At 41.6% G+C, this 19381-nt stretch overlaps 1 protein-coding gene across 1 annotated transcript in view; it reads left to right on the top strand.

The window, feature by feature from the left end:
• The first annotated feature begins 707 nt into the window (after positions 1–707).
• The window catches only part of YES1 (YES proto-oncogene 1, Src family tyrosine kinase), a 52937-nt gene continuing 34263 nt past the window's right edge, over positions 708–19381 (top strand). The window contains exon 1 of the mRNA XM_055704802.1: positions 708–906. The gene's annotated coding sequence lies outside the window, so the exon portion shown is untranslated. The remainder of the gene's footprint in view (positions 907–19381) is intronic.

Genomic DNA, 19381 nt, shown 5'->3' with positions numbered 1-19381 from the left:
GCCCGCCCGCCGCCGCGGCCCCTGCACTTCAGCAGGGTTTTGACCCAAAGGCATTAAGCTCACCCGGCCTAAGCCCTGGCCCACCTGGAGATGCCTGGTTGACGAGTTTTAAAGTTATTTCTGTCCGCCTTTCCCTCACCACGCCGCAGGGCTCCCGCTGCCGAAATCTCTCAGGTTCAGCTTTCCCCTGCCGAGAGGCTTACCGAGGCCTCCCGCCCGACACGGCGGGCGGCGGAGGGCAACCACGCGGCTCGGCCGCCCCCCCCATGTTTAGCCCGATAAGGGTCCCGCGACCCAGCCCCGCGTCCAGCCCGGGGAGACGGGGACGGGGGCAGGCCACGGCCCACGCCTCGCCCTCGGAGCCGCGGGGCATTGCAGCTCAAGCCCCGGCTCCCTCCCCGCCGCCCCCGCACCACGGGCCCGCCGGGGAAGCAGCTGCTCCGGGCGCATCCACCATGTTGACTCCGTGCGCGGTGGAGCGGAGGAGAGGGCCGCCTCTGGCTCGGCTCCGCAGGGGCCGCCCGGCTCCCCCCCCACGGCCTCCGACTTGGGCACGGAGTGGCTGCCCCGGCCGGCAGGCGCGGCGAGCCTGGCCCGGGGCGCATGGGGCGGCCGCGGGGGGAAGCGCGGGCGGAGGAGGGGCCGCGGTGCCCGCCGGAGAGCCCGGCCGTAGGGGCGGGGAGTCTCCTCCTCCTCCTCCTCCTCCTCCTCCTCCTCCCGCAGCGAGGCTCCGGCTCCCCGCACGCACCGGAGCGCCGGCTCCCTCCTCCTGCTCCTCGTCCCTCCTCCCTTCCCCTCCTCCCCCCCTTCCCTCCCCGGGTCGCCGCGGCTCCGGGAGGAGCGGGGGGGGGCCCGCTTCCTTCCACCCCCCCTCCTTCTCCCACCCGCCACGCCGAGGAGAGGCAGGTGAGGCCCCGGCCGCGTCCCCGCTCCCCCGCCCCGCGGGAGAGGCGGCCGCGATGGCGGCGGCGCCCGCCGAGGCGCTAGGCCCCGGCCGCCCGCCCCCGGCCTCTCCCCGCCGGGCGGCCCCGCCGCCGCGCCCCGGGTGGGGGGGGGCGTCCCTCATCCCCGGCCCCTTCCTCTGCAGAAAGTTGCTCAGCAACTTTTTTCCGGGCCCGCGCCCCCGCCCGCGGGGCCGAGAGGTCGGGCGGGCGGGAGCCGCGGCGTTCCGCGCTGCCCGGGGCCGGGCTGGCCGCGGGGGGCGGGCGGAGGGGAACGAAGTTTGGGGGGGGAGGGCAGCGCCGCGCGTCCCCGCCGCCGCGGCCCCTTCCCGACCGGCTGCCGTGGTCGCGGGGCGCTACGGGGCGGGTGCTCCCCGGCGGGGGCGTGCGGCACCCGGCGTAACCCGGTCCCGGCTCGGCTCCCGGGCGCGGGCGGCCGAGTATCCGCACGGCCGGCCGGGGCTCCAGGATGCAGAAGGGCAGAATCCAGGAAACAGATTTGCGAGTTTTCTGTAGCTTGGCCTGAGTGGAATTATTTTATTTTATATTATTTTTTTTCCCCTTCATTGTTCTGGTTTGTTTCCTTGCATTGAGCTGGAACGCAACTGCTTTAAATTTCCGAGTCAGTAATTTCAGTGTTCAGTCATATCACTTTTCTAAGCCTCCTTGACTTCCTCACGCTTGGGGAGCGTGCGGGACACATGCAGGCCCCTGTGCCAGCCGAGGCTGTCCCTGACTTTCCGCGCTGCGTGGACCCGCAGGCAGGCTTGCTGTGCGTAAAGCTGTGTGCACATCCCTCGGGCCGAGGGCTAGCGTGGCATCTTCCCCGTTGTACCACAGTGCAAACGCACGGGTTTGTTGCATTCATTTCGGAATGGTCCGTTACAGATGTCCATATGTGGGCACGGTCTGCTTTGTGCCAGGAAAACCGGGATAGAAATATTTCTCAACCTCATGTTGTTAAGAAGGTGTATTGAGACGTACCTGCTGGATTCAACACTAAGCAGAGGCTGGTCATTAATCAAAAAATAGATGTTTGGATTTATTTAAACTGGCAGAATGTTCCAAAACTGGTTTAAAACTCAGAGTGTGTTGCCAAGCAAAGTGTATTGTCTTTTTCTTAATAATTCTTAAACAGCTGAATGAAACTTCAGGCAAATTTTTCAAGCAAAATCGGCATTCGGTGAGGGAAGCAAGATACAAAAGTTTACATTAGAGCCTTTTCCTTTCAGTTTTGGAAAGTAAGCCCTTGAAGAGAGATTTCTAATAAAATTTGTCTATTATGCGTGCAGTATCTCTGTCCGTAGGTAGTACAGTTTTGCCATAACTCAATGTTTCTGCAGGCTTCATAGGTGTAAAGAGCTGTTCCTTTCCAAACAGCAAAACCTTGTACTTCCACTCGTGTTTCTCCTGTGTCAGTCAATTTAGCTATAGGAGGTTCTTGCTGAACATGGAGCAGAGACTATGGGTGTGTTTTGCACAGCTAGGGTGTCAGAATTAGTTTTGGAATGAGGTAGTGTCCATTATCGAGCGGAAGGAGAGCAGCACTGGTGCTATGCTGAATTTCAAAGAAAAAGATCCAACGACACCAGGCATGTGAAAAGGTGACAGTAGTTGGTAGCAGTGATTGATGGTAATTATTCCACAGGTTTCTTTAGCTTTATTTCCTCAGGAGGTACAGCTGAAATGCAACTGCAGTATCTGTGCCATCAGTCCCTCATTAGGCTCTTCTGGCTGTTAGATGCTTTCAAACAAATTTGGCAGCAGAGGTCTCCCAGGTAAGCAATTTCTACCAAATTTGTGAAAATAAGGAAGCCAGGTAGAAGAGAGCCCTTAACCAGTACACCAGAGAATTCACATCAACGCTTTTCTCAAGCTGGAAATGGATGCAGGAAATGAGGCCTCCCTGATATTGCTGCGTGCAGCACTACTGGTCTAGTTTTCAATAACTTTTTAATATTTGGACCCCTCTTTGAAATCTGAAGAACTTAATTTGGAATGAGAGTAGTGAGCCCAAGGTAGCTTTAATCTGTATTTTGTATTATAAAGAGAAAATTTCAAGGGGGATATTTATTGCCTAACAACAGTTCTTTGGCTGTGAAATGAATGAAATTGGAAGTACGTTTAAGTTGCAATGTTATTTGAAATTGCTAGAAAAAGACATCATAAATCTTTGCTGTGCTGCATACTGTGTAACAGAACTATTGAAAACCTGCAGTTCACGATTTAGGGGTTTTATCAGTATTCATGTAGCAGAGCAGAGAACTGTGGTTCTGCACTCGAGGAATACTCTTTGTTTTGAGCTTTGAATACTTTCTGCAGCTCCTGAAGAATGAAATCAGCACTCTCTTTGCTCCAATAAATGGTGACCGTCATGTGAGAGTGATGTGAAAGTCTGTGGTGTGGCACATGCCAGTTTATGTGGTCAAAGTTTACTTTATTAACTGCTTGGTTTTATGTTTCTATATGCACTATCTGTGGACAGAGCTGTCTATTTGCAATAGATAATTCCTTGTGTTCAAACCATTAGTTAAAAGAAATATGTTCTTTCATCTGTATTCCCTACTTGGATCCAACTGTTTTGCCTCGTATTTTGATCGCAGTTCGAGTAAGCTGCCTTGATGTTAATTTAAAAATTGGTGTCAGAATTAACACAAAGACTACTTGAGGAAAGCATCCTTATTCTGCTGCGTCACATCAAGCAGCCTTTTTCAGATAGGACGCCTTCTGTGCATACGTGCACAGTCTGTGGTTTCTGTGAAGCCCTTGTGAAAGATTTCAGGCTTTTAGTACTGGAAGTCCTCTGCTAGTTGGTGTAACAGATTGATTAGTGAGGGAGAAATGTAGTTTTCTCAAACTACTGTAACAGAATGGTTTAGGTTTTGTCCTGGAGGAACTACCTCCAAATACAAGTAAATAGCTTGTTCTTGGTACGTACTTTGTTTTTCTTCTCCTTAAGAATGCCAGTAGGATGCTGTTTTATAGTGATGGATTTTATGATGTGGCAACCACTGAACTTTAATATTTTTTTTTTTAATACAAACTGCTTTAGGGTTGCCATATGGTAACTTCTTTCAGTCACTACAGTCCCCAGCTGCATTCAAAACCCAGTGACTTAGAGCAGTAGGGTTCCAGATTGTGTTATTAATTGCCAGGTTTTGAAGGCAAACCTGGACAAATTCCCATACGTATGCTGAATTTAGTAGGGGAGAAGTCATGCTGAAAAGATGCTGTCAACTAACTGTAGGACAAGTTTAATTTTTAAGAGGTCATTCTTACTGCCTTTTCCCACCTATGGGCGTTTATCCTTAACAGTACCAATGCAACAAAGCAGAAACTGGCACCAAAGCAAGTTATTGAAATGAGCGGGACTGCACCCTTAGGTAGAGTTAACGTGCACAGCTGATGGCAGGATCAGAGATCTAGATGATAGCAACATTAATGCTAGAACTTAAGTAAGTAAACGTTATTACTTATGCGTGAGTTTTGTTCCCTTTAGATTTAAACACATATTCTTTAAAAATGTAAAGGATAACTGGAAATAGTTTGGGTAGGCACCTGCATAGGGCACCAGGTTTCACACTGTGTCCCAAGTCAGATCAAAGTTGTGCTCAGCTGAAATGAGCCCTGGAGCTGATGGTCTCCTGTGAGGATTACTAGCCCTGGTTTGTGTCCAAAGTCCACAGCCCAGCAGGATTCTGCTGTAGGGATCGTTGGTAAACGACTCCAAGGCTGCGTTGACTGTTGTGGCTGAGATTAGGGTTTTGTTTCGATTTTTCTTGACTGTAGTGTTAGGTAATGTTGCAGGGTATGGTTGGAGAGTGCCGAGGAAGTAATGACCACTGAAACCTCAGACTGGCATCATCTGTAGTTCAGCTTCTTGAGTACTCGAAGATGGAGCATAGGAAATTAGATAACTTTTTTTGCTAACCTGGTTGTATTTTACCTTTGTATTTTTGGAAGGCAAACACGATTACAAATGTTATATGAGACATTCTAGTAAGTATCTATATTGATTGCGTCCATATCTTCAACGTTTACGTAAATTCTGAATTCTGATAGCACTACTGAACTTCAAATAATTCGTCTTTCAAATTTGTACTTCAGGGGGATGGAAAACTTCTGTGGCTTATGATACATGTTTCTGTGGGTTTTTTCACACCAGAAGTCTGGGAAAAATAAATGATTCTTCAGAAGTGTTTAGCTGCCCCTTCAGTTCAGATTTTAGGATCAGGTAGACCAGGTTTACAAAAGTGAATAACTTCATTTACTTCCATTGACAGTGAAGCTGAGTCAACCCACCCACGTAAGTAAATCTTTGTACATCAGCGCCTTTAACTTTGTCTCGGGGAAACTTTCAGGAGTGTTGATCAGACATTTAAAGACATATTGGAAGACTTTGGTTCAGTGGGGTTAATTTCCTTTGCTTGCACATGGCCAAAGCACCTTCTGATCCTGCAAAACTGAGACAGTAGTAGTGTTTTATTGATTGTGTGAATGATGGAGCATAACTGCAGTCAGGTATGCTTAGCAGGACTGATGGCCCCGTTACAAAAGAGGGGTTGGAGTGGAGTACTGTGTTCATGTTCAGTCCTGTTCCAATGTTTATCCATAGTTCAAGTAAACTTCTTGATGGTGCGCATGAAGTTCAGCTTCAGGATGACAAAATACAGTATCTGGGCTAAAGGTTTTGAAATTTTCTACCATACTTAATGCCCTCACAATTGTAAGAAAAGGCAGTGCTTGTGTGAGGTATTTAAAGAGTAATTGGAGGGTACTATGACTCTCTTCTGTATTGCAATTGTATAGCATTGTAACTGTTTTGGCAGTCATCCAGGAAAAGATGACTTAAAACTAATAGTGAACAACCTGGTTTTAATAAGTTATTTTTAGCATGGTTAGATAAAAAAAAAATAATATTTATGCTTAAAATATGACAAAGGAAACCCAGGTGTGAGTTATGTGTATCTGCTTGCTTTTCAAGAACATTTTATGAGGGACCAAAATTGTGACTGACACTTGTAACCACATAAGAATCAAAAAAAAACCACAAACCACCTCCAAAGTCCTCCTATATACCTTGCTTTTCCTGTTTCTGGTTGGTTTTTAACAGCTTAGCTTATTCAATGTAAATACTCCTATTTTGCCAGCAACAGTACCCCAAAGTCCAGAAGCTAAAAGACACTGCACAGGATAGAATGGCCACAGGCTTTCCTGGTTCTTAGGCTCCCTTCCTGAGCATCCAGGACTGCCGAGCATGTCAGACGGTGGAGATCAGTGGTGAACCTCTGGTCTGACTCAGAGGTATTTGTGGTAGATGGGCTTCCTGACTGATGTGTAACGGGCTGGCCTGTCCATAGACTTAACTTAATGAACATGTGCCTCAAAGATGAGCAACACTGTTAAGGCTTTGGTCAAAGCATGCACCACTGAAAAATGAGTATATTATTAATGTCTAGAAAATATTCTCATTTTCAAAATATACATTTATCTGAAACCAGCATTCATTTGGCAAACTGTGGGAAAGAGAACATTAACAAAGAGCTGCAGTTGAGGAGGAAATTTGAACATAAATACGAAAGTTTTGTATTTCATTTTAATGTATTTATAGCAAATAAGTTAGTAGTACATCTTCCGAGTTAGTTTTTCAGTTCTCTTGTATCGCCTTTCTTTGCCTTGGTTCTGATGCTGTTTTTCTGAATGTCTGCAGTTTGACATGAAAATCTTACCTTACTGATTTCCAAACCAAGGTTTTCAGAAGCATATTAACAGACAAAATTTGTAATGTTTCAGTCAAAAGTTTAACAAGGTTAGTCAGTGAGAAACAGAATTAACATGCAGGCCTGAAATTTGTGTAAAATAGTGGTCTCCAAACATCTTAAAAATCTGCACCAAAACTAATACCCAACTTCACATTTTGAAAATCTGTAAAGACATAGCATTTATATTTATGTGAGGGCTAAGCAAGGGTGAGATGAAATAGGAGGAAAGCTTATGGTAATAAAAGTGAGTATTTTGTGCCCCCTTTCCGATAACTTCTTGAGCTGAAAACAGTATGTGCCAGCAGAATATTTTACTTCTGGTGTTTTTGTTGATACACGGTATTCGTGACTAGCTTCAATTCCAGTAGTTCAGCTGAAGTACTCCACACTTTCTTAAAGGTATGAACTTAATATTGGTGCTATGATGAAGCTGCAAATGTATGGAGTAGTGTATCTTATGCACTTGTACGTAATTTCTCTTAATAGAAAATCTTGCAATACTTAGTGACAGGTGAACCTGAAAATACAGGAATTTTTTTCTTTTTCCCAATACAAATTTATGCAATGTTTAGATAAGATCTGTATGGCAAAGACAATTCTCTACTTTGCATGATGACCAGCCCAAGTGAGTTGTGTATCATTCTTGTGAGAAGGCTGTCCTGTACTGCATGGAGATGGAAGACTTGTGGTTTTCAGGTTTGTTTGGTTTTTATCCTGAATTGTAACAGTGCTTCTCCTTGATGCACGTGTTCATTAAGTAAAGCCTACTGAAAGAACAGCTGTCATGAATCAGACCAGAAGCCCATCTAGGTAACTATCTCCCTTTTTTATTTCCTCCCCTGCCCCGTTCAGGAGAAATTCTTAACATCTCAGGTAAAAGTTTTTTGGAAGTTCCATTAAAGGGAAAATTTCAGAATGGATTCTTTCAACAACAGGTGGCAGTTCTGATTTTGCCTGTTCTAAATAAACAGCATGCAGGTTTCCTTCCAGCAGTAATATCTTAAAATGTAAGTGTGCTCTCTTTTTTCTGAGGTTTCTGAGGCATGTGATAATTGGGAATTTTGCCAAAGTATGTTCTTTGGTTTTGTTTTTTTGGGTACATCCTGCCCCCTGTCCTCCCCCCCCAAGTTCTAGGTAGAAGATACATTAATAGAATGGTGAAGTCCCGAAAGCAAAGAGAGGGAGGGATTTGTTTAACTGATACCAATGTTAATTATTTGTTTAAATGATTATTAAAGGTTGTAATAGCTCCTCCATACCTAACTGAAAAACATGCATCGGATAGAGAAAAAAAGAGTGTACAAATCTCACTGTGGACATCCATGTTTATTGCTGTTTTCATAGTAAAGTTAAATACTCCGTTCAGGAACACTTACATCATAGAGCAAAATACTGTTCCTTTTGAAAATGATTACCCATGAAGGAAAAATAAGGGAAAACCAGGATAATTCATGAGCTGTCAACTAGTCAGTTGGGGAAATTTTCCTGAGTCAAATTCCTTTTCCCAGCAGTCCTACTTTTCAAACCTGAAACGTATTTGATTAATATTCTGTAGGGGGTGAATAAAAAAAAAAGTTATGTTTTGGGACATCCTTGTGTTGTTTTTTTTAGTTCTGTGGTCTTCAAATGAGTGAGCAAAATGCAAGTACAAAATTCTCAACTTCAGAAGACAAAACACATTAAATGCTAACTTGTATGTGGCTTTAGAGGCTAAGATGCAATATATGGACACTTTTTTTTTTACTTTCAAGTACAGTTCTGTACTGTCTTTTAAGTACATTTATATACTTAATTCATAAGTCATAGTGGTTGAGGTTATTTAAAGTGATAAGCTTTCAAAATAGCTTGCTGAATAATTATATATATTATGTAATTGCTAAAGATACCAGTCTTTTGCATCCTAGGAAATATTTCTTAGCTTGTATGCTGTAGAAATCTGTAGGACTGATTGATTCAGGCTATTATGATGTATGTAAAATGAGACAAGTGATAGTTTATAGATTAAAAAAATATATCCCTGGAAATGTTTGATTTGTTTATACAAAGTAAGTGTATTTAAATATTCTGGAATTAATTTGCATTGGTTGTTAAATGTAGGGCTCCTTTGATTACTTCCCCCCGCTTCAGCTTAGGTCTACCATACCTTCAGAATACTATTTAAATTTGGTGTATACATGGTGAAATCATAGCTAAGTTAATACAAAGTGACTTACGTTAACAAACATGCCACCTTGATTTTATATGGTTATTTAAAATTCTTTTTACTTAGTTTTACACTTGTGCTTCTTCGTTCTTTTCCCAAAGAAAGGTTGAGTCGTACTGGTCAGTAAAATATATTGACTGTAGCTATAAATTAGGTTTACACTAATCTTAGCTTTTTGCCAGGGGCATATATTTTCTGCATGTGTATTTAATGTAAGGATAGAGTGTCTTAATAATTATTTTAACCTATATATGTAACTATTTAAGCAATGAAAGCCCAAGTTATATGCCAGACTTTTTTTTTTTTTTCTTTCTAATTTATGTTCGGTGGCATTCGAATTGAAATTCTGATCAAAATTCATATAAATATCCACCGTTACATTTTAAAGTACACGTTAATAATATGTTGCCTTTTAGATAAGGATACAGAAGGCAATAATTCTAAATGCAAAACACATTTTGTTTGAAATCTGTTGGATTTATTTAAGAAAGGGAATGTTAGCTTTAATTTGTTAATTAATTTTGGTCACCAAAACCTCTAAGGTGTTAGAATGGATAGATCTCATACTTGTAAATTTTTGTTTTCTTTGAAAATATGAACAAAAATCTCTCCTCTGTCTTTTAACCTTATCTTCTCTAAATGTTTCTTGGATTCTAGTGAATTAATATCTAAATGATATTAATTGGCGCAGGGGATCCTCTACACTTGTACAGCTTATGTTACCTCAGCTATGTAGGTGTTCAAATTCTGATTCCAGGTGGTTATGTATGAGCTATGCTGGTTTGGTGATTCGAATTTGTTTAAAAGTTTGGTGGCTAACAACATGATTTAAAAATTATTTAAACTTAATACAGGTTATCCTAACAGTAAATTTGGGTCTGAATATAAATTGATGTTACAATTTTAAAAAAATACTTCTTTATTTAAATATTAAAAACATGCCATCAGAAGGGTAACTTTCCATTATAAACATGGCATGTGGTCAGTCAGCATGTGACTTAATTTGGCTGTGCAGGTATATGCTATTTTATTTTTGCTGTTATATGAATACTTAGAAGTAAACATTGTTTACTACATTATATGTCCTATAGTGTAGCCAGGTAACTAGGTAACTTAAGTGATGGAATCAAACCATGTTCGGGCCAACAGAGTGACCTGCTTAAACTTTTGAGCAGGTGGACTGATCACAGTGTAAGACGCTCTTGAGGAAACCCTGGCAGCACTGATGGAGAATTGAGAAGTTCGTAAGCGTTATTGCTGCATGATTTCTACAGCTTGGAAACCGTGCCATTAAACTGTTGCTTCTCTTTAAAGTATTTCCTAGACCTGAAGGATTGTTACTTTTCCCACCTCAGTTACTCTGAAACTGAAAAGGTGAGGCACATGCATTAGATAGTAACAGTTTTACAGTCAGAATGTTTGAATGAGATTATAGTCTCTTTTTAAAAACATTGCCGTGTAAAACAACTTTTCCTGTGCTTTAAACTGAAATGGAGATTAATTTTTTTCCATTTTTAAAAATTGTTTATTTCATCAAATCAATTATATCTGTATATATTTATAAATTTTTCTAAGCTAATTAGGAAGTGGAAAATCTGAACCTATTTTTATTCACAAATATTTTAGCATTGCTGTTCTAGGACGTGATCCTTTTTCACACTGAAGCCAAGTGCAAAATTCCCCTTGACTTCAGGGAGAACTGGATTAGCTTTACACAAAAGGACCAAATTGTCCTCTGGAATAAGTGGAGGCAGCTCTATTCAAGTAGACTTCATTAGAGTATAAAATGAAGACAAAGAAGTGTTGCCTGCCTTTACAGGCAATGAAATTGGATCTGTTAGCTCAAAACAGCTAGGTTAATTTAACAGTTGAATCAAAGACTTTTTCTTTTTTCCAATTAGATAATACACTTAAACTAATTCACTGCATTGAGCAGTGAATAAGATGCTACTTATTTTTGACTACAGATCTTTTACAGAAGCTACAATCAGTTTATGAACTCTGTCTATATGACAAGAATTACCACGAGAAAACTCAAAACGCTTTATAAGCTGTTAACGAATGTTCAAGCAGTTTATCCTTAAATAGCTGAAAGAGGTGTGCGTACTGTTTAAATGTAATAGGCTTTATATGACAAGTTGTGTGGTGTTTGGGGGACTTTGTATTTTCAGCACAGTCTGGCAGTCTGAGTGGCTTTCTGTATTCTTGCTGAGATGGGAAGAGGGTAATTCATTTACACCAAAAGTCAGACTAGATGTTATCCCGTGTGTTTGCCGGTGGTATTTGGAGTAATCCTGCTAACTTCCACAGTAGACAGTAGTGCCTTTGGCATCTTTTTTCTTATGCTTTACACAACAGTATTTGTATTGTGTACACAAACAATGAAGAAATAGTATTTGAAAAATGAACTCAAATATAGTGATTACTTATATAATACTCTGATATATTTCTTGTAAAATTTATCATTTGTCACTCTTGCATATCAAGTTTTTCTTTCAGTGCTTCTGGTATCTGTGGGGATCATGAATCAGTTCAGCAGTCTGTGATGATTTTGACCTAAGCACTGTATGGCTTTCTTTTCTCTTTGAAGTTTCACAAAGGGAAGGGGGGCTAGAACATTGTAATCTCCTTAGAATAATTTGTGGACAAGTCCTTAAATGCTGCTTCGCATTTCTTTATTAACACTTCACATGAAATAAAATCTGCTCCCTGGGAAGAATGCAGATCCACTGAGCTCTCAGCCGTTTAGCATACATAGCTCTGCAGAAAAAACTTCCGCAAATAACTGCTGCTGCAATATTTAGCTGGTGTTAAGGGGTTAAGTAGTAAACTGAAATTCTCTGAAGCACTTGAGGCACTATAATTTACAAAATAAGACACGAGAACTGTTTTAAGATTAGTCATAGTTAGGAAGCTTATTGAACCACCGGCATCTTCCCGGAAACATCCTGTGTTTTTGTCGTCATCAGCTAGCTTCATCTATTCAGGATTTTAACTGCTCTTTGGTTTTTAGGAACTCTTGCTGCAACTTCTTTGTGACTAAGGCCATTGTCAATCAGTCCTGTCCTGCCCATGCCAGCCAACTGTCCCCTTAATGCAGCAATTCACTTGGATGAATAGTGCTCATACTTTAAGGAGACAATAGCCTACCAGAGAGAGTGCCAAGCTGATTTAACTTAGCACAAGTGTGAAAGAGTTTTTAAACGGATGCTGTCAACTAGCATTGACCCGGGGCTTCAGCTGCCTGAAAATTGTTATAACCTGATTGGGAGTACATCCAGATTTGTTTAAATTATTTTAGTTAATCAGTTGGCTGCAGAGAGCATTAGTACCCCAGAAACTTGTCAGGCAATCATCCTTGGTATGTCAGAACGGCAGCAGACGTGTCCTGGCCAAATGTACAACACTGCTTTTAAAATGGACTCTTTTTTTCTTTTTCTTTTCCTTTTTTTTTTTTTTTTTTTTTTGTCAGTATGCTGCTAAATTGACGAAAGGATACAGGATTCATGTTGTAATCTGCTCTTCCAGTTCAGTTTAATGCCACAGCATGTGTTTGAAATACTTAGTCGGATGTGTAATACAGTGTAAACCCACAACTGTAACGTGCCATTACCGTAAGACTTACAGAGCTGAGCTACCATTTAGCCAAACCAGCCACTAGATTATCCACTACCTGGAAATGTTTAGAACTGGACAGAGTTTGGGAAAACTGCATTGCTGCTTTGCTGGCCAGAAATTCTTTTTGCATTTTTAGTTTTAGTGGAGGTTGAAAAGACACTTACCTTACAGGTACTCCATCACTTGGATGCAGAGCATTTGGTGCTGTGCATTCTTTCTTCCCCGATAAGTGTAAGCGTGGGCCTTTTCTTAAGCATAGTTTGGGGTCTGATATGTCTTCACTGCACTTACAAAGGGAAGAGAGAAGGTGAAAAAAGTTAAGGAAAAAAACATGTGGAGAAGATGCTCCCTAAATTCCTGATGTCTCTGTTTCAGGGAGGCCAGGAAATGTGAGAAAAGGAGCTACTTCTGCCGAGAGCCTGACAAAATTTGGGAATTATACTAGATGTGTAGAAAGGATACTGTTAACAAAATTCTCATTTTAAAGGAGGGAAAAATTCTGGTGGTTGGATGCAATGCCTGGTGAACTGGTGTTTTCCCAACAGTAAGTAGTGAGTATATTTGGGGGCGGGGAGGAGGGTGTTTTCTTGCTTCTCTGAGATCATTAGGCCCTTACAGCTGCAACAACATCGCTACTAGTTTAGATACATTTGTGGAGAGAAAAAAGCAGCATTGTTACTTCAGTGCCTGGCTAGAATAAGTAGTTTGTTAAGCAGTGCCATGAGATTGTTAGTTGTTTTAAGGACACTCCAATTAGTAGATGTGCAGCTATTAATGAGTAAGTGTATTGTATAGATCAGAAAAAAACGCTCAGATTGGAAAGGATGAGGAGCAGGAGCTGGAATAACTTCCAAATATTAAAGACTAGAAATTGATTTGGAGCTGTCAGCATAGCATGGATTTATGAAGGGGAAGTCATGCTTAATCACCTTCTGTGACTGGCTGGGGGGTGAGAGCAGAGCAATGAATATTGTTTATTTTGACTTTAGTAAGGTTTTCTGCACGGTCTCCCATAGCATCCTCAGACAAACTGATGAAGTACATGCCAGGTGAGTGAACAGTGAGAGTGACTGGAAACTGGCTGAACTGCTGGGCTCAAAGGTCATCAGCAGTGGCACAAAGTCCAGCCAGAGGCCAGTTACTAGTGGTGTAGCGTGGGGCTCCGTACCAGGGCCAGTCCTGTATTACACCTCCATTGCTGACCGAGGTGGTCACACAGAGGTGCAGCCTCGGCGAGTTTGCAGAGGATACGAAACTGTGAGGAGTGGCTGACAAACTAGAGGGTTGTGCTGCCTTCCAGAGGGACCAGGGACCTTGGCAGACCAGAGGAATTTGTTGATGGGAACCTCATGAAGTTCAGTAAAGGGAAATATCAAGTCCTGCTCCTGGGGAGGAACTACCCCAGGCTGCAGTATATGGTAGGGTCCAACCAACTGGAAAGCAACTTTGCAGAAAAGGACCTGGGGTTCCTGATGGAAAAGGTGTACGTGAGCCAGCGATGTGCGCTTGCAGGAAAGGCAGCCAGAGGTGTCCTGGATGCATCAGGAAAACAGTTACTGGCAGCTTAAGGAGGTGATCCTTCCCCCCTGCTCAGCACTGGTGAGGCCACACCTGGCATGCTGCGTCTGCTTCTGGGTGCCCCAGTACAAGGGACACATGGACATACATGGTCCGACAAAGGGCCACTAAGGTGACTAGGGGTCTGGAGCAACTCTCCTGTGAGGAAAGCCTGAGAGAGCTGGGGCTGCTCAGGGAGATCTTAGGTATTTAAATACCTGCTGGGGTGGATGAAAAAGGACACAGCCAGGCTCCTCTCAGTAGTGTCCGCTGACAGGACAAGAGACAATGGGCACAAATTGTAGTACAGGAAATTCCATTTAAACTTAAGGATAAAATGTGAGATTTTTTATTGTAAGAGTGAACACTGGAACAGGTGGTCCAGAAATGTTGTGTAGCCTCTGTCCTTGGCGAACTGGACACAGCCCTGAGCAACATGCCATTGTTTAAATGGCTTTGAGCAGGGCGGGGTGGAGTAGGCATCCTTCAGAAGTCCCTTCCAACTTCAGCTATTCTGTGATTTTCATGAAAGAATTTAATAGGGCCACAACAGTAAGTGTAGTAGTTGAAACGAAACAGAACACAAGTGTTGAAAAGCAGAATATTTTTGTTTGTTTTGACAGCCAAATGTTTTTCTGTTTCTACAAGCTTTCTTATGACCACTTGGGGAGGGGGGAGATAACTCTGCAACTGCATTGTTCTCTTGGGTTTCTTAGCTTTCTGCTGTTATTATCAAGTCTGTTTATGGCTATATTGTCTTCTGTATCTTCTCCCCACTCCCATGGCAGCAGTGGTGAGGATACCGTTAACTTCTCTGCTGCATGGAAGACTAGCAGCAACAGAGGCTTTTAAGTCAAGGAAATGTTTTCATCTGGTATTTGGAAAGGTATTTTTTTCAGTGTCTATGATAGGGTAATTTTTTTTTCTTCTTAATGCTGTAAAAATTTAGGATATGAATGCTAGGCTTGCTCCAACGTCTCTTTACCAGTGGTGATAAGAGGTGGGCTTTTTGGTTTTGTCCCTGCATTTGACTAAACATACTGAATTGATGAATCCATGCTGCTGTTCTGTTGGTGTTAGAACTACAAACTTACGTTAGATTAATAAAAAATGTAGAGGTGAAAAAGGAGCTGAAACAGTTGTATATGGATTTAAACACACTATTATGAATAACTTTAACATTCTACCAATAGAAATATGGTCACCATGAAACCTAGCATTTGAGCTTGCCTCACAGAAAGGCACCTCATCAGTTAAGTAAGATGGGACTCATTTTCAATTCTTCGTCTTTGGACTTGCAAGTGAAAAATAAGATGAAAGCACTATGCTGAAGAAAACTTGGGTGAACTTGGACTTGAAATTTAGAGGGCACTTAGAAACCCTGTGAAACAAAAGTGCAACTTCACAAAACTGTTGAGAATTAAAATACTTGTGCATGTTGAAAGTTGGCTTGGTTTAGTCTTTGTCTCAAGTTGCCTGCTTGTTAGTTGTAATTTTGCAGAGGTTCTCAGTTCCAGTCTTATACCAATATGTTAGAAGTTATACTTCCCTTTGAACACTGCCTCATTTGCAAATGAATAACTATGTTTTCACAAGCTCATTTGTGTTTTGTGGTAATTAGGACAGCTATTAAATTATTGAATGGCTACTGCTGCACAGGAGCTTATCTTTCTGGAACTGTCATTTACAGACTGGAAAGGTAAGAGAGTTCTTCTGATACAACTAAATGTTTGTAGTATTTCTGTTATGGTAAATCTTTATCATGTACTGATCTTCCCAAAGATCCTGCTTAAACCTTCTAAGGAAAAAAACCAACCCGCTTGCATGTCTTTAGAGAGGCTTGCTTTTGCAAGTAGTCGAGCTTTCCAAATGGCAAGCAAGCAAGGTTCATTGTACCATAGACAGTTAGCAACAAATTCAAGATCTAGCTAAGGTGTAAGTTCATTTATGTATGACCTACATACATTTGTGACACTGATTTTATTTAAAAAAAAAAAAAAGGGCTCCAGGAAGAGATCTGGGGAACTGCAGATCACTAAGCCTGACATTTGTTCTAAGGAAATCAGTCAAAATAATAATGAAGATAACATGGATAAACATGATGTATTGAGGAAGAGTTAAGAGCCTGCTGTGAAGGGATGTCATGTTTTGCAAACTCACTGGAGGTTTCTTGAAGACAAGCACATGAATAAGCAAGATCTGACAGAAATAGTTTACTTGGATGTCTGACAGGCATTTGACAAGGGCCCCCACCAAAGAATTTTGAAGAATCTAAGCAGCCATAGGATAGGGGAGAGGATTTTCTGTGATTAACTTAATGACTAAAATAAAAGAAAGGGACAATTGGAGGAAACAGAGTGGAGAGGGGTTCCATTTAACAGTTCTCCAGGGTTATGGTAGTGGAGAACGTTCAAGTTCATAAAGGATAAAGAAGAAACTTGAGCTCACAGACTACTGACGGGTAGCAGATGCAAAGGCAGACCTTAGTGCTGCACAAGGATTTGACATTGCTCAGCAACCGGACTTCAAAATGGCAGATGAAATTTCGCATAAATTGCTTCATGTGGTGTATTTGGAGGTGGGGAGAAGCAAGCTTGCCTTATATAAAAAGATGAGCTCAAAGCTGATTATTGCCACTAGAAATGGTTAGGAGAGAAAGGGAGAATAATGATTATACTGTTTAAAAAAGTAATTTTTTAAAAAATTGAATTATCTTGTGTAGTTCTGCCCTGCTTACCCCTACCCCTGCCACCATCTCAAAAAGAACATAGTTCAAGTTTTTAGGAAGAGCAAATCTGAAATATGAAACAGTCTCTGTAAGAGGAGCAGTAAGAATTCAGTAGGAAAGGTGATCAAAATGTGGTGTGACAGAATTCTGTAAAGTGTTCAGCAGCCAATGGGACATAAATAGAGTGTTTATTCACTGTCTTTAGTGTGCACACACTAAGAGGTATCTAATGAAACTAGCAGCTGATGAATTGAAAACAGTCAAAAGGAGGTCGTTCTCGACAGAACGTGTAATTAAGCTATAGGATTTCTTGCCTCAGGAATTTAAAGAGGCTAAACATTATATTAGTGCAGAGAGAAACTGCCGTTTTGTGGAAGAATCATCAAATGCAAATACCTGTTCTTGTCCAGGAAATCCTGCTGCTGCAAACTGTTGGGGGCTCAGGGGGTATTCTGGGGAAGTATTACTATATATTTGTTTTCTTCTTACATGCGTCGCTCTGTATCTGTTACTGGCTGCTGTTACTGAGAGGGTATTTGAATGAACATGGACCTTTGGGTCTAGCTCAGTTCAGCCTTTCCCTTGTTGTAAAGCCTACCTCCCCTGGGTTTTTTGTGTTACTCTTTTTCTAGAATCCTTTCCAGCAGTAACATTCAAACTTTGGCCCAAAATGGGGTGTTAACCTATTTAGAAGGTGTCTTAGGGCTACTGATTACATACTTTTCTCTTTGTGTGACCTTGTATGTGCTACCAAAATATAAAAATCTCCATGAAACAAGGATCATATTCAGAGCAGGGGTAGGACTGCAGGTACATGTGAGTCGAGTCAATAGCTTAATTTCATACAACTTCATCTTCTTACTGCTGCATAGTACTTTTTTGGTCATGTAATGGATGCACTTCCAATTGCATCTCTCTCGTATGCTCTGCATGCAATAGAGGCCCTTTAGGGAAAGACATATTTTAAAAGGCGTTTGAGTGGGCATTGTTTGAACAAATGCATGGTCTGGGCTGTCTGTAGGCTGGTTGTTTCTGCTGTCCCTTCAGACTCCTTTGCGGTGATTTTTGTATTGCCCTTTCCTCCTCCAGATATGCTAAGCCCCTGTATCTCTGTTGTATGTGCCAAGCTTATCAATAAAAATATACTTCTTTGTGTCTGTAATGACTATTGAAATAATCAAGGGACCTCTCTACTCATAAATGGAGAAGTAATGCTAAGAGGACGTTGTGCTGAACAAAAATAATGCATTTGAGAAGATTCACACTATTTGAAACAAGAGGCTGCTATTTAATACAGCTGCCCTGTTCCTTTTGTTAAGGTGGCAGCTGCACAAATCACAGAAGGTTCAACCTTAATAGACTAGTTTGATTTAGTAGTATACTTGACTGTGTCACTAGTTTTTGAATCCTAAGTCCCTGCTTTCTGTAGAAACATTCTTAACATTTAGGCAATTAGTAGACTTAGTAATGTTTTCATCCAGTTATGCATCAGGTTATGAAGATACACGCTTCTGGATAGCTTTCTGTGGGTGGGTGCATTATTTTAAAATACTCCTTTCATATTCAGCTGGTGTTAAGATTTATACAAAGATGTCAGATGCGTTGGGTTTTATTTGAAAGGTGTGCTTATTTTTCCACTAGCAGACCCCTAACTGTTGCACAAGGGGAAAGTAGTGACTGCTAGTGTTTACTTACAACTTAAGCTAATTCCACATGCTAATTTAGGGCAATGCTGCTTCTCACCTTGTTGAAAGAAAACTTTTCTAGCCTGATTTTTTGATTCAGTGATACACGATGATTAGCATGCTGTGCAGCATACAGTTGAGCATTATCTATCAGGAGACAGGTTGGTGAATACCAGGGTTGGCTGCCTATATGTGAGCTAGTTTTGTAGGCTCGCTTTATAGTCAGTGGAGAGAAATAAACACTTTCACTGCATGATTCATCTCACCCCCATATGGATGTCTAAATTTGGAAGATGAATTCCACCTGAAGTCCATTACTGAATATAAATTTCATTAGTTTAAACTAGACAATTATTTGAAAGAGCACTAGCTTGACTGGCACAGCAATTGAGTAGAAGTCTTTTGTTTTCTTCCATAAATTAGGTTTCAGAGATTTAAAGTCAGCACTCTGTAGCCGATTTCACATGTTGTGGTGTTTAAAGCAGGTTTTTGTGGCAGAAACTTAACAAGTAGGGTATATTCACACTGCCTAATTTCTAAGCATCTAGCTCTGCAAAGCTATCTGATTAGTCTTGTTGCCAACTGGTTTGATTTTTGGGGTGGGGGAATGATGACAGGCACTAGCATAGTGGGAAGAGCAGGGCATATAACACAGTTATTTTTTTTCTGCTCTAAACTTTCTGTTAGATGTCAGGGATTGAAAGAAAAATAAATATTCCCGTGTCCTTAAAATCATTGTTCCTCTAGAGGAGTGTGTTGTCCCTCCATTGGTTGTACAGGAAGCCTGTGTAAGGTGAGCCAGCCTTCAAATTTTCAGGACCAAAAGATAGGCAGTGCAGATACCTTCCTTAATTTTTGTTTGTTTTTGTCTGGAGCAGATACTTGGA

The sequence above is a fragment of the Falco cherrug genome, chromosome 3 (assembly GCF_023634085.1).
Source record: "Falco cherrug isolate bFalChe1 chromosome 3, bFalChe1.pri, whole genome shotgun sequence".
NCBI classification, from domain to species: domain Eukaryota; kingdom Metazoa; phylum Chordata; class Aves; order Falconiformes; family Falconidae; genus Falco; species Falco cherrug.
This window is presented reverse-complemented; position numbering and strand designations above follow the sequence as displayed.